Below are 16572 nucleotides of genomic sequence, written 5' to 3' on the forward strand. Positions count from 1 at the left end.
TTTATATTGCATAGCATACTATATATTGTATAAGACTGGATGTTTCTGGTCTGGACCTTCGTATTCTTTGAAGTGTTTTTCCTCTTTGCATTGACCCCAGTTATTAACCAGTCTAAAATTATGAAATGCAAAATTTTTAATACCAAGTAAACACCAGCAAATGTTAAATTAAAAAACTTAATCAAATAAAATATCATTACAGAAATGAAATAAAAACAACCGCGTCAGCTTTGAATTTCACCCTTTAATTAGAGCCCTTTCACGTTCAGCGGGCGCCTAGAAAATAAAAATCCCACGCGGCACGACCAAATCGAGTCAATTACTTCTCGAAAATCGTAATACAGAACTCATTACAGAAAATATATCCGAACGAAATTCAGCAGCAATTTCCCTCCAACCTTTAGAGGCCGTTTGACGTTTTAACTTTTTTATTTTACATATGTAATCTGTGAGTTTAATATTGCTAGACATAAAAAATGTGGAAGATCACGTTGCTATTTTATTTTAGCGCGGGAAAACGGTTTAAATATTGAAATTCGAATGCGACCCAATATGACGTGTCATACGTTATCGTCATTCATTTATTTGATTGCAGACTTTATACGTACGGCAGAGGGTTTAAAATCAAATGATAAATTCTTACATGTCATTCAAACTCGTCAAGCAAATGTCACCATCACTCGTCCGAATAAAAAAGAGCTATGTCAGCATTTCATTTGCGAAAGAGCAAGGTCTTACTTATACTGGTTGAATATATTATAATTTTTTGATCCTGCGAGTAGTAACTGTATGCGTGGCTCATTAGATCTTGATGTCGGCTTAACGAGGCGCATCTAATTGCGGGAAGCAAGCGCTCTTCATCACGCCGGAAGGAGTATATTTGGGTTTTTTAATTTATTAACTCTACTCGCGGTAAAAATGAGCAAAAATTTTTACAGAAAATCATTAAATGTGGGACGAGGGTGAACGAGACTTCGGTTAAGCCATGATATGCTACAAAATGATTTAAGTATGGGCTATAATTAGTTGTGGGGTTGGTCAACTTTCACCGTAATGAAAGGGCATGTAATCCATGATCCGTACAGTCAGGCAGAGTGAGTTTTCGTTCACATCGGCGCCAGGAGCGTAGACCCGACAAACCACCTTCCACTCTTCACCCAGAGTCGGATGTTTAGAGGAGATATATAGAAATACCCACACCTATATGACTGAAAGTGGTTTGACGATATACCGTGAAGTTTGATCGATAGTCCACTGTTGCAGTATGAGTCCGATATAAGCCAAAAACCATTACCTTGAGGGCATTGGATATAAGAAATGCATTCTCCATTTAAAAGCAGGGGTGGCCATCCTTATTGAGTTATATTAAATCCACAGATAAAATATCAAAAGCATAAAAAATCTTTGTACTTTTTGTAACATCACACAAATAATGCACAGAAATATAGTCCTTTTTTTTATTATTCTCATCATGCCTTCAGCAAAAGTGAAATACTAAATTGTAATGTTAATGATTCATCTGTAATTCAAATAACATTCAGCTAAAGAGCTCTTTAGCGACCACAAACTACAACTAACAATTTATGGTTATGGCAGCAAACTTACTATTTATTTCTATCAATATTTTAGTTGATTTACTAACGCTCAATCGTTGTGGATATGTTTTGATATCAGTCGGATACGTGACACCTAAACTGAGCGAAAATGAATTCATAACAATTCATTTGTTCCTATTGTGTCAAATTATATTCAATACAGCCGTATGTTTCGTATTTTCCTTTTTATTAAACACGTTTTTTAGACTTGATAGTAGTCCACTTTCAAACGGGCAGATTTGATTCAAACTTTGTACACTTATCATTATTATGATAAGACAATAATTTCATAAATTGATTAGTAATCTCCATCCTGAACCGTCATTTCATTTTCCCACATTTTTATTATTTGCGTAATGTGCATTAAATATTTAAAAAAAATCACCTTCATTAAAAAAAAACAAGCGCAAATTGGCGCGAAGAAAAAGTAAATAAAGCGCGGTCGTTTAGGTGATTCTTATTAATTTTTACTTTCGTCCTTTCGTCGCAAAACACTGGGTTAATGATCCGCTTGAGGTGGCCGCTTAATTAAAAAACTCGCCTCGCTACGATTATGGCAACACTCCATTTTGTATGATTTGTAATTTTGTTGTTCTTGCCGCGTTATGTGATGCTTTAATCATGAAAACGGGGGAAAATTTACTACATACATGGGCACATGCTCGTCAACGATTCATGATTATGACAATATATGTAGTCACACAATAAACCAATGATTCGATACAACAATTAAACAAGATTAATTAAAACTGAACTAGTGAATAACAGCTATATATATACTTCAACGTAGAGGGAACCTTCTAGAGAAATGTGCTCCATCTTATACTACATCTACGCTTAACAGCAGGCGAGGTAGTAGCCAAGCGCTTTCCTATTGTTCATAATAAAATCTAAAATCCTGGAACCAGAAAAGAACTACAAAGGAAAATAATAAAATTACTTATTATGCACTAGAAATTACTATTTAAAAAATCTAAGTGGGCAGGTAAACTACATTATAGTTTTAACAATTTCATATCTCGGTTGGAATATAAACATAGTCGTGAATTGTGAATTACAAGTCACGACTCAAAGTTCTTTGCAAACAATTTAAATAATAAGCAGTTAAAAATAATTAAAAGTTAAACTTTTAAAAAAACTGTCGGTTGTCGCAAAGCAAACGTTAAGTAAAACCGTGTTTGTAATGCGATGGTGGTACATTAAGGAGGAATGACAATTAAGGAATATTTTATTTTAACTCCCTGACGCATTAGCGACGGATTTTTCGTGCCTGTGTGCGTCCGTCTGTCTGTAGGATCATAGCTCCCGAACGGATCGAATTTAAATTTGCTTTTGTATTAGGTGAATTAATCGGGATTGTTCTTAGATATGTTTGATGAAAATCAGACAGCGACTGACGCTGCCAAAATTGGTGGTGTAGAATTTTTTTTACAACTCCCTCAGCAAGAGTATCAATTGATAGTGCCCAACCTGAATACGATAAAAATTGATTTACTTGACAAAAATAAAAAATACTTAATGAATGCTTTTTGGATATTTAAAGACTACCATTCCAGTAAAAAACGAATATTCAGCAATGACTGGAAACGACTTATCCTAAAAATGAGAAAAAAAACTTTTTGTTAGTATTTTTCTTGTTAATTCAATCATGTATACAAATGCCAATTAAATATAACTTAACCTTACTACTACTTTAAACGTATTTAAACATTGAAGAAACTCATTAATAAGCTGAGGCACTAAAAATATCTAATACCTAATGTCCAACCCAATATTGAAGGTAAAATTGGACCCAGTCCTTAAAAGTTGTTTTTTATAGTATTAAAACATAAAAACACACTCTTGACACAAAAATCGTACAACAGAGTCACCCCGTTGCGTCAAGAAAGAAGGACAAACACACTTTTGCATTTATAATGTAAAGTAAAAACTGACTGTGTTCCTATTATACCAGTAAATTCCTCAAACTTCATATAGCTCAGTGTACAACAACTTAAAGACTAGCTCCTGGACACTTTTTGTAGTTCTTAGAATTTCCCCGGACACGGAGCTTTATTTGAGCGCTTAAGCGTATTTTAATTTACTCCTAATTACTTTGCCTATTAATCTAACTTGTTTTTTTACGGCGCCATTTTTTTGTTGTTGTCAAGTTTTATCTCTAAGACTAAAACCTTAGTTGCACATATTTAGCACTAAATTATGTTTTAACAATGTTCTTATAGAACGTATAATAAAGCTTTAAAGATGTAAAGCGTCCACTTCCTTTGCCCAAATATCCAATAAAATATATAAACTATACAATAAAATGTTAAAAAAGTATTTTTTGTTTATTGATTCCCGTGTAGCCTTGTTGGTTTAGGGACAGGTAAACTATGCATCCGTTTCTCTGATCGATTTTCTTTACGGACAAGGGGGTGATCAGGTTTCTGTGTCCTTCCTAACAGACATTTTTTGTCTCCACTGGGCTTCGAACCCAGAACGCCTCTGTTCTACATATGATGAGCGTACTCTCTGTACCAAGGAGTCATAATAAAGTACAGAGTTATGTATGAACCAATTATTTCTATACTGAAAGTACCATAACCTGAAAGTTAGATAAAATAAAGATAATATGTTTTGAGATTGCAGCTTCTCATTACTCGCGCTGTAACGAGCCAATTTAATGGAGTGCTTTTTTACAATTCCTTAGTTTTTATTTTATTACCTTTATTGCGATTCGCGCTTGGATATTGCAAGGAATTGCGAGAATCGTGTTACTTTTTTCGCGGATTATCCAGTATTTATCGGTGAACAAATAAATTGATGACTCACAATAAAAGAAGTGGTGGTTGACAGTTAAATCAATAAAAAGTTAAGTCCCGTGAACTCTAGTCTCAGTAGATTCGGCTGGGTGATTCCTTTTTTTCTTAAGCTGGTGCCTTCTGCGTTTTACATTTTAATTTCGTCTTATTCTAATATTTTGAATGCGGTTTCGTTTATTGTTAAAAATAATGATTTTATACTTTTAATATTCATGTTTTCCTAAGAATCGTCTTAAACTATCCTACAATTTCAGGCCCGATTAGAACTGGAAGATGTTAGTCATAATTAACAATTAATTGATAACAAATATTCTAATAACCATCGCGCGCTTTGGCTTTAAATAATATCGGTGTGATTACACAGTTCAGGGAACAAGAAGCCCACAGAATGCAATTTACCAGACAAATCCTATTGAAATACAATGTTATTCTAATGCTATCTGATAGTATTACAGAGATTTTGGTTTAGAATTGCATTTGCTCATTGCATCGCAGGTCTGCTTTGATATGGACATTTATTTTAATTTTTAATATACTTTTACTATCTTCACCTGTGTGTTTGTGTGTAGAAAAGTTCTTTGAAATAGATTTTTAACATAATCGGACTTATTCAATTGAAATTTTGTACATTTATCTCCGATCGGTGTGTATTATTGTATGAGTTTATCTTGAGAAATTTTGAAGTTTGAGTTTATCATATTATCCGGGCTTAAATAATATCTGTATAAAAATAAATGAAAAAAAATGTTGTCGATTCTATTATTATCAAAACGTATTTTTTTCATACCACATGTATTTATAATTGCCGAAAACTGCTTAACGTATTACTTTATTTTGTGACGTTAAAACCTGAACGTTAAAGTTAAAGGATAATAGATAAATTATAGCAGCAATCTAATCGGAGAAGACGTCCTAATAAATTATTAAAACACAAAAAAATACGTCAGGAATCTAAAGATATAATTAGGAATAAATTTTAAGGGTTCCAGCCGAATATAAAGTACTTAATTCTTAAAACCAAAAAAGAGTGCTCGACTTCCACATTAAAAATATATAAACAGTGTATTTATATCTTCTCAGAAATCAAAACAACCTATTTTACGATATATAAGCCCCGTCCACCAGAGAGACGTGCCTATTCATTGCCACTAAAAGTCATTCATCACAGCCCTCTTTGTCAATGAAATAGATAATTAATTAACGCTGACAAACTAATTTGTATTTGACGACCCATCTATATACATAGTACAAATGTAATATATTATCGATTTAATGGAATAAAGCTCAGTGTACAGTTGAGAATTTCATATGTAGAATTGAATATCAGAATCGAAGTAATATTACGTCGTTATGCGCATGCTTGCTGATTTTCTCTTGCTTATCTGGGGGGGTTACCGTAACGTCTTAAAGCAGAAATTCCAGTGTGGAAGGAAGACAGAATTATTGAAGTCGTTTTGCCATCACTTTCCCAAACTGAAATTAGTACTGCTGCTCCAGATGTCACAACTAAGTACATAGCTTATCTAATCATATCTGTATCGCATCGTTTCGTTATGTAACGTAATCGATTTTCTATTAGCATGGATTTCTCTTATACGCTATTTTGTGCACGCTTCGTCATAAATTTAGCAGCTAAAGTTACTGTGTGACAAACCCTGGAACCTCTATTTTACACTCAGCCGTAATATATAATATTGTGTCTAATCGAAATGGATAGGTACCTACTTGTATAAAATAAGAAAAAAATGGTGTTTACCCCATTTTTTTTAATGTTGTATAAAAAATGGTGTAAGCTCGTATTAAAATACAAAGCAAAAGCTTTACAATCAAAAACCCATATTAATACCACAGATGACATAATACTATACTAGTTACTACAAAGACTACTAATCTAAAACATCTAAGAGATTGATTTCACATTTTATTCGAAGTTATACGTCTTTTATTTATTAACTGAATAAAAAACGATCTAATATCTAATGTTATGTAATAAAATGTTTACCTCAAATTATAAATAAATTACATCCTTGCAAACGCTGAATTAAATTGTGTTGGTAACTTTAACCTTCCCTGCCTGATCATTAAAACTATCTTCCAGCAACTTCAGTTTGTAAATTAATTAAAGAACTATCTTCGTACATTTATATCAATCTCACAAAACCCTTACTTGTCTGTCTTACATTTTTACACATAATTTGGATGAATTTGACATACCTAAAGTAGTTTTTAGAATACGTGGTATACTACTGAAATACAATAATTTTCCTGGTATTTCATACAACGCTCTTTATTATCTATAGCTTTTTTAGAAAATTACAATATTCGTCACATTTTCTCCAGTGGGCATCAAACCCACCAATCAACCGTCCAAAGCATCTTAATACGCGAATATTCAATTAACATATTCCCGTGCTGCACATTGCATATTGCAAAAAAAAAAATAAAGAAACAAACTAATAAACATATAAGCATCTTATAACCACATGTACATACTTACCCTTTCAATAGGGAAAATTCATCTCTGGCAACATTAATTAGAAAAAGAGCTGACTACACTTGCCGTGGTTACTGTATTCTATACACAGTATATCATTTTGACGCTGGTTATAAATCTCGCAATACGCACCTGAAGCATTACCATGATTGCAAACGAGTGCCGCTCCTTGTAGTGTTGCCACTACATAGAATTTCACCTGATATTTCCAAAGGAAATTAATATCTTACTTATAAATGTTAGTATGTGTACTTATTACTAACATTTACGTGAATTTTATAACGATTTCAATAGTGCAATAATAATTTTATTTGATGCTTATATGTTAAAGAAGGAAGACACTTATTATTATGGGAAAACGGTATTCCGAAATCGCATTTAATGAATAAAAAGTAAAGCTAGAGCTAGTAAGAATTGTTTTTTTAATTCTAGACAGAAAAATGTATTCAAAAAATCATAACTAAATCATCTGTCTACTTTCAATAGCAGAGGAATCTTTTAAATAAGTAACAACCATATTTTATCTTTGAATGACAAAATTTCCCAAATTTTCGGAAACCTAAATCACGTTATAAGGTAACCCTACCCGTAAATTCAAACACTCGTGTAATAACCTTAACTGTGCATTCCTTTTGTGATAAATGTTGCTCATATGTTTGAAGTTCCCTGCATTAATAATAAGGACAGCTTCCTTGAAATCTATGCTAAAAATATATGATATTCAATTATTAGATATTCAAATTCAAAGCCGTGCAGTTGTTCACTTATCAGTATTTTTATTATATTTCCTTTTAATGATTAATGCAGCTGTTTACGCGTTTGAAAGATTTTTTTTTTTATGTTACAGTCGGCAATGGAGCTGGTGGGACGCCTGATGGTAAGCGCTACCACCACCCATGAACATTTGGAGAGGCATAAGGTCCATTGCAGACATTACGCCTCTACAAATGGATTGCCGACTTTTTGGGAAGGGATCAAGAAAGGACTGGGAAGGGTAAGGAAAAGGATATGGGCCTCCGGCTCCCCCACTCACCGAACGAAACACAGCAGAATGCTATTTCACGCCGGTCTTCTGTGGGGGTGTGGTACTTCCCCGGTGCGAGCTGGCCCAATTCGTGCCGAAGCGTGCTCGACTACCACATACACATTTTTCTTCTAAGAAATGATTTTATAATTAAATGGTATTTATCATTCATCACAGTATAATTACTATAAGATGTTGAAGCTTTGCTCTTAATAAATAAACAAATAGTCAATGTCGTCCTACTAATATAATAAACACGAAAGTTTAAAAGTATGGATGGATGTTTGTTAGTCTTTCACGTAAAACTACTGAATGAACTTTATTGAAACTAAAATAATATAGCTCACACATCAGAATAAAAAGTGAGCTATATATTTAAAAGTTAAAGACTTAAACGGATTTTAAACGCAATTTATTCATTATATTATTAACCCGACGTTTCGAACAATTTACATTGAGCGTGGCCACGGGGTGACTGTGACTGAAAGTCTTTAATTTCCAAATGCTCGCGTAAAATCAAACACAAGATAATACTATGAGCTATATAATTACTAGCTAAGGCTCGTGGGTTTGTCCCTGGGTGAAGCCGCGCGGCGCAGCTACGCCTTAATAAATGCAATCGATACTGACTATAATACTAGTGTATATTACGTTATCATTAAATATTAAATGCAGGTAAAATGCAGCATGAATCTATTTTATTTATAAGCTTCACCTGCTGTTTGTATATAACTGAATACTTTATGCAGATATAAAGACTCGATAAGAATTGAATAATTTAATTAGTTTATCTTATTATCCTGATAGGGGTCGCCAGGATTTCAATATAACGTAGGTATACTCTATATAGCAGTTGATACAATTAAATCGCTTAAATCATTAAAACGCGTTCATAATTATATTTATTTATTACTCTGTATTTTAAATGCTTATTACACCTTAACAAATCTAAAACAGACGTGTGTAACAAACTAATTACTTGAGTACTATTTCCACACAGCTTATTACCCGCTAAAATCTACGACGTCATTGCGTACCTACGCTTCATTGTTCCAACTTCTTTGTTACTCGCACGGTAATGACTCGAACTTTCTGGAAATTAAACACGACTGCGGCGTGAAACTCTACACTTATATTACAGTTGTATTACACGTTCAGTGTAAACTAATTTTCCTCTCATTTAAGTTTCCCATGATATATTATCTTTCGGTAAGACGTAGCTGCAGGTACGAAAGAGGTTTCGCTGTTTTCTTCCAGTTATCTGTTTGAAAACTTTTGCATTTGTTACAAAACATATTACAATATATATACAATTTGATGATAGAAAAATTATTTAAAATCAATATTTTTTGAGAAATTTAGTGTGTGTGAATGTTTATGGGGGTGTCTTAGCTTAAACCTTATCGCATTAGATGGAATCAACGAAAACTTGTTTTATAAATCATAGTGATAATGCAAAAGGCACGGGATAAAAAGTCACTCAAGTATGATATTATACTCAAGTATGATCATCATGAATAATATATTTAAAAATTTTATTTATATGTATGATACGCGCATGTATTTACGCAGTTTTCAACAGATTTACAATCTACAGCTATCAAAAGGTGCTGCGAAAAAAGGGATATCATGCTAAACAGTCTGACTATCATAAGTGTACAATCTATAATAAGACTGATATCTCCTTCCAATACATTAGAATTTTGCCGCGAACAATATATAAATAGTAATAGACTAAGAAAACTATAACTATAAAACAGTATATAATAGACTAAGAAAACTGCCGTTACACAATTCATAAGTAAAATCGCAACTCGTTTAATCAATTAAACAAGTTATATGTTCGATTGTTGTAACAGGGTGTAACACACACCCGCTCTGAGTGAACTATAAAAGGCCACGTTCAAGTTATAGACACTACGCAGCGATAAAGTTGCTCGGAAATACTAGACTATACTGAATAGCTTAAAACGTGGATTGGATAAACCATAGATATGATATTTACCACGTTTTTATATGGTATTGTGCCATGGTACTGTGGACGATGGTTGTGTTGCTTCGCAATCTAAATCGAAATATTTATCGAAGCATTGTTTTCATAGTACGAATATGTTTCAGTAAATTAAGTTAATTAATATGTATAATTAGACATGAATCCCTTGGTTTCAGCATAACATGTTAACTGCTAGACCAATTTCGCTCATTTTTTGTGGTTCTTCTAATAAATCAAAGTATTTATGGAAAAAGTAAAGAAATATCTGCCAAAAACTTATGTCTATTATCTTGAGCATTATTGTTTAAATAAATTATAGATATAGCCCATTTTATTCCAACAAACAGTTTATCACATAAAAATTCACTAAGCAATAACTATTGAAAACCGTATTCACATTTCGAATTAACAAATCAAATTAATCATCACCCATATAGTCGCGAAACAGTTACACTATTCTGCATCTAAACGCGGTCATTACCATGTCATAAAATATTAATAGGACATTGATGAGACCCTAATTCGTATATCGTCACATTTGCATATAGCTGATAACCCTATTGCTACACACATGTGGGCAAATTGCCAAATTATTTTATAAATTTCACCTATTATTTGATTTCAATTAGTTAATCCAATGAATTGTATATACACTGGGTCAATTAAGTCTGTGTATGCTTTCATCTAAAGGAATTATACGTGATATTTTTCGATGCAATATCATTGGACACGTTGTAACTAAACTACGTTTATTTTTATTGTTCAATTCAATTTTCAATTACATTTCTTGTGGTTTTACTCAAGAACTGAAACCATAATCATCATCTACCGATCGAGTTAAGGCAGATAACTCATCTATTCTATAAAATCAAAAGCCTTGTTATTAACTAACTAATAAAATTTCTTATAAAATTAATAATAACATCTTCGCGACGTTAAATTTAATAATGTAATAAAAGCTTTTCGAAATTTCACTTTAAAGGTAAGTATAAGAAATCTGGCTTGCAGGCATCGTTTGCTACCTAAAACATGTGCTATTATGAAAACAATAACAGACGCAGAACATTCGGCGAAATAAACACAAAAGGGTGTAATTATCCCCGCAATAAGGCTTAATAAGTCCTATTTATTTTCCCTTCCTGTGATAACGATCTCATAATGTGCTATCAACATTCTTGCTCTTTAGTTTGTTTTCAGGTTATACATACAGTTGAAATATAATAAAAACTGCACAGTCATTCATTACACTTTCAGTTTATTTATTAAAATTTCTCGGTTGTGCTAGCAACGACAAAATAAATGGTGCTCTAAACACAATTTTTAGAACACAAACAAGTAAGACCTTACCTTGATATTCAATATGTGTCATTGACCTGTGATATTTCAAGCGAGAAAAACGTACATAATAACGCAATTGTTAGAATTATGCTTGTTGTTAAAATATACTTTGTTCATGTTCTACTCGATACCTTTTCTTCAAATATTCTTTGATAGTTACATAGAATTTCTTACATTTTTATCCACGTAAAAATGAGAAATTTGATTAGAATGGAAAACTAACCTCATATTGGTATTATTACTAGCTTATTCCAACGTTATCAAATGTGTTGGAACATAATATTTTAATGTCTTCTCCATGTATTTCGTATCTGAATGTGTTGGAACAAGCACGTCTGTGCCTAGGCACTGTCTGCGTCGTCAATATTGGTTAATTTGCTCCAAGCTCTGTTCGCAAGTGGGAAAGTTAAACCGTACCTCCAATATCTTACATCTTTAATGAATGTTACTTCTACGTAATTTAAAGCACGTCGGTACTTGTCTTTTAATAGGTTCCTATTTTATTATTTTTTAATAAGATTTTTCCCGTTATTTGAAAGATAAAAAAAATAAAAATGCAACTCCCGCCAAAATTTGACATTTATGTAACAGGCTTAAGTCAACAGTCGTACAGCCAAGTTTATTCGTGCAAAGTAAAAGCACTACGGATCATACAAAAAAAAACACATCTGAAAACAGCAACGCTTCTGATGGTACCAATCTTCCTGCCAGTCACTCACAATAGACCCGATCACTAAGTGAACAAAATGCTGTCACAAACATTTCCTATGTGGCGAATTGAATCTGCATTTTTGAACGCGAAAATTTTTAAAGCCTTTATATTTCAGGCTTGCCTTTCATCCGCAGAATAAAATTCTACAATAGGTTTTTTTTTGAGAAATTGTATAGGAGTATTATGTAGTGAACCATACACAATGGTTTAAACTTCGAACTTCAATTAAAAACTTTCAAGCATCAACACAAACCGTAGACCGTAAAAAAATGTTTTGTTAGTATTTAAGCCTCAAAATCGGAAGTCAAAACTCAAAAAAATATTTAAAAAAAAAAATAATCAGACATAATATAAATTGAGGAATATAATATCATTCAACTCAACTCAAATTTATAACTATTTGTACACGAAAATGAAAATAAATTACAAAATATCAAAAACCTCTATTTATAAGTGGTACCTTCTTTAAAATTCTTCTTTGTAATTTTTGACAGCGTACATTTGGCAAATGAAATATATCTATATTTCACACATATTATATTATCTTCGTAAATAGCCAAAAGTGTGATATACCTATGTATAATATGGTTTGTAGCTTATTTCCAGTGATTTATTTCCACAGCTTATAAAAACAATTAGCGTGAAAAGAATTTGCAACTTCCAAATAATACAAAGTAATTACTGCTTTTAAAAAGCACGTTTTTTGGTATGTTCGAAGTATCAGTTACAATTTCATTTACAGTAAGTGAAGTTCACAATATTTTGTTTTGAGATTTTTTTTGTTATTAACAGGCCCTACTAATGTTAATTTCAAAAGTAACTCTGTCTGTCTTTCTATTTCTTCACGCTGACACGGTCGCAATGAAATTTGGTACGTAGACAGCTGGACAACTGGAATAACATATAGGCAACTTTTTGTCCCGATATTCCTACGGGATACGGACTTACGCGGGTGAAACCGCGGGGCGCAGCTAGTTTGGTATAAAGATAATTTGTGACCCGAGAAATAGCATAAGATAGTTATTATTTCGGAAATCTCAAAAATCTCAAGGGCACGGAAAATGTGGGAAATACCCGGGACTGTCTATTGCTTGTTTTGACTACGCGTGAATACACGGGCGTACAGCCAGATTTTTATATATTTAATGATATGAACTATCAAAATTGCAATACGCACATGTAACAATTGCTTAACTCTTCGGCTACGGTGTCGGTCGCGTGCGATAACCTTTTTGACATAAAGTAGACTGTTTCCATTCCCATGGTTTCAGATGAAGAGACTGCACAGTACAAAACATGACATATCCGTCCAGCATCAGTATCACTTCCGATAGGAACTGTAAATTTACTTATTCGATTTACTTTGCCGTTATTATAGAAATATGATCATAATTCTAGATTGTTCCACAAAAACTAATGCTAAAAATAATGTAGATCTATAAATATTGAAATACAATGACAAGCACACATTGTCCGCAGCCACCGAAACTGGAGTGGTGGGCGTTTCTGATAATGGCCTTTGGCGTGTTCGCAATATTTCTGCTTATCAACTTTTTTGTTAAGAAAATCAATGGTATTTATTTATAGCACATATTTGTTTTCCTAAATACGTTTTTATTTTTTTATATATATTTTGTATCGACTTTATAAGCGAGGACTTTATTTGTTTATGCGCGTTAATTTCAGGAACTACTTGACTGATTTTGCCTGAGCAGTTTTGTTTAAACTAGCCGTTCGCCCGCGTTCTCCTACGGTAGATATAGCCACTCCGTTTGTACTTATTATTCTGTGACCCCGAGTAGTTGCAGCTTTCTCAATGGTAAAATGGTAAAAGATTTTTTTCAATGGTAAAAGATTTTTTTCATTTCATTGAATTAAATCGGTCGAGTATTTTTTGTGTGAAACATCACATAAATCTTTCCTCCTTATAATGTTATTAATAATATAGTTGAAATATATAGATTGAATTTGGAATAGACCATCAGCTTTTTGTGAAATTCACGAGTTGATCATTACCAACCAGAATTTATTTCGTGATCATTTATTGCGTAGCAAGATAAAATATTATTGATATGTTCTTTAATTTTAACATCGTAGCTAGTTAAATATTTAAATGTAATAAATTATACCTAGATACTCGAATCGAAGAAAGATATAAAAGGATGTCCGATAGATCCACCAATCGAGCTACGCAAATCAAGGAATCCCTAGAATTGAGATATCAAGAACAGGAAATTAATCCTGCCAACATTTCCCTGGTTTTCAACAAAGAGGATAACCTAAAAAAGAAAAATAAAGAAGACTTGGTCAAATCTGGCCCGAGTTTTCTAGACGACAATTACATATCCGATTGGATGATTGTCTATGGTAGAAAGAAAAGTAATAGTTACCTTGCACAAGAGGGAACCAGAAATAACGGTAAAAGAAATACCAAAAACAATCCTTTTGAGGAATCGGAACGTGATGATCTGAAGAGATGGGTTGAAAATCTTATGTTAGATATAATTAACGCAGCTAGCACTCCCAAAAACAGTACCACTATATAAATAATTTTAGAAGTAGGAAGTTTCTAAGTTTCATATAAATTAAGTATTTATGAGATTGTAAGACTTAATTAATATTAAAGAAAATAAATTCAAGTGTTTATAATTTTAAGTCAAGTTATAAAAAATAAAGCATAGTCATTACGCATTAATCCATAGATTTAAAGAGATAAGCTTACCTTGAGTAGTAGGTATATTTAGTTATAGACTTAGGTATCATAGAATATATAATATCAAAGAACAAAAACATAATTTATTTTGAAATTTAATAAGCATCTAAGTACCCACTTATTTCATTTGCATTATATACTTAACTGAATTTTGGAGAAAACCATCATTAAAGTTTATGTAAACATGCCTTAACTTTTAATTCATAAAGCATTTATTTGAGCATTGTAGGTAATTAAAATTGAAAAATCAAACTAAAAAGCAAACATTTGTTTATTAACAAAATGTTCTTATAGAAACACTTTTGACTCGTCAAAACACAATTTTAACATTTACCGCCGGTCTGAAAAGCAGTTGCTACAGAAAAAAGCAATACTTAATAAAATCTAAATTGTCAAGGCTCTAGATACTTGCATACTTAACTATATTTTTAATAAACTAGTTTATTATGATGAATGGACACGAAAACAATAGATGAAAATCGATCCTACATCTACTATCTACTCGATACCCTTGTTATTTATTGCTCCGTGGGCCATAGCTAATATCATGTGCATACGATTATGATAATCCCATTAGGTTCACTTTCTGATTTATTTTCGAGTACCATTATCCTCAGAATTTGTCTACATGACCAAATTACCAATATTATTAATTTATTTGTGAATAAAAAGTACTTTTTTGTTGCTTTTTCATAGCAAATGCTATGTGCAATGCTATATGCAAATGGCTGCATTAGTTATTTTTTTTAATTTTATACAAAAACAGTTTTACATTAAAATAATAAAATTCACGAATGCATAACGCACGACATTATCCACAGATATATATTAGATAACATAGCGTGTGTCTTAACTTTATGAAACTACTAGTGGCCCGCCCTGGCTTTTCCCGTGATTTGCTATTCATCTCTCCGTAAAAAACCTTCCTCATTGCTTAAAAAAAAATTGCCGAATTGATCGACCAGTTCTTGAGTTTAACGCTTAACCATATTTGACGTTTCAATTATATACATAATATTATGTGTCGGTGATTAAATATTACCAACTTCTTATTCTATTGTCTTGAACGAATATTTTTTTTTTGTTCCCAAGTTTCAATAAAAGTACTCTGTGGTCTGTGTCGAGTGTGGAGTAATGATCACAGATTAAGAACTAGTTACAATGAATGAGAGCTGGTGTGCGCGCCATGAAAGAAGAGTCGTAGTCCTAACGACGCTGTGTGCACGGGCAATAATGTTGCCAGTAATATTTAAATACCCCGAGAATTGGGAAAAATAGATATGAAAACGGCTATAGAAAATAATGCATCGTTGTTTGCGTATGGATGTTTATTTACTTATTTTACATCAGTATCAAAGTAAAACATAAAGAACAATAATTATAACATTACTCTATTATGCATAAGGATCGTCTATCAGCTATTATCAACAATAGTCCAGTTGTTCATGGTGGCGTGTGAATAATATGTGAAATGTTTTTACATACATTTATTTGAGTATTTCTATAGTGTTCAAGTCGAACTACTGGGGGGAAAAATTCTTGACGTTCCGCCATCAAATTTAGTTCATACATTGCCCTGGGTCCGAAAGATGACCTCTCTTGTGATTATTAAAAAAATATTAATTACAGATGATAGCAAATATGTAAGTAATGCACCTGTGGTCTAGCAATGTTAATAAATTAGGTATTTTAAAATTTCAACATATTTATAATTATTTTTCTTCTTATCTATAACACTATATTAGCATTAAACTACTATATTGTAGTCTAGGTAACAGTACCCACTCGATAAGTACTTGACTTGACTATTTTTCTTTAGTGGCAAACTTATATTGTCAATGTCTTATGGCCTAAGCTGTCAGTGTCTGCTAGGTAACGATGTCAGAATTTGACAAACAAATC

The sequence above is a fragment of the Zerene cesonia genome, chromosome 8, assembly GCF_012273895.1.
Source record: "Zerene cesonia ecotype Mississippi chromosome 8, Zerene_cesonia_1.1, whole genome shotgun sequence".
Lineage (NCBI taxonomy): Eukaryota > Metazoa > Arthropoda > Insecta > Lepidoptera > Pieridae > Zerene > Zerene cesonia.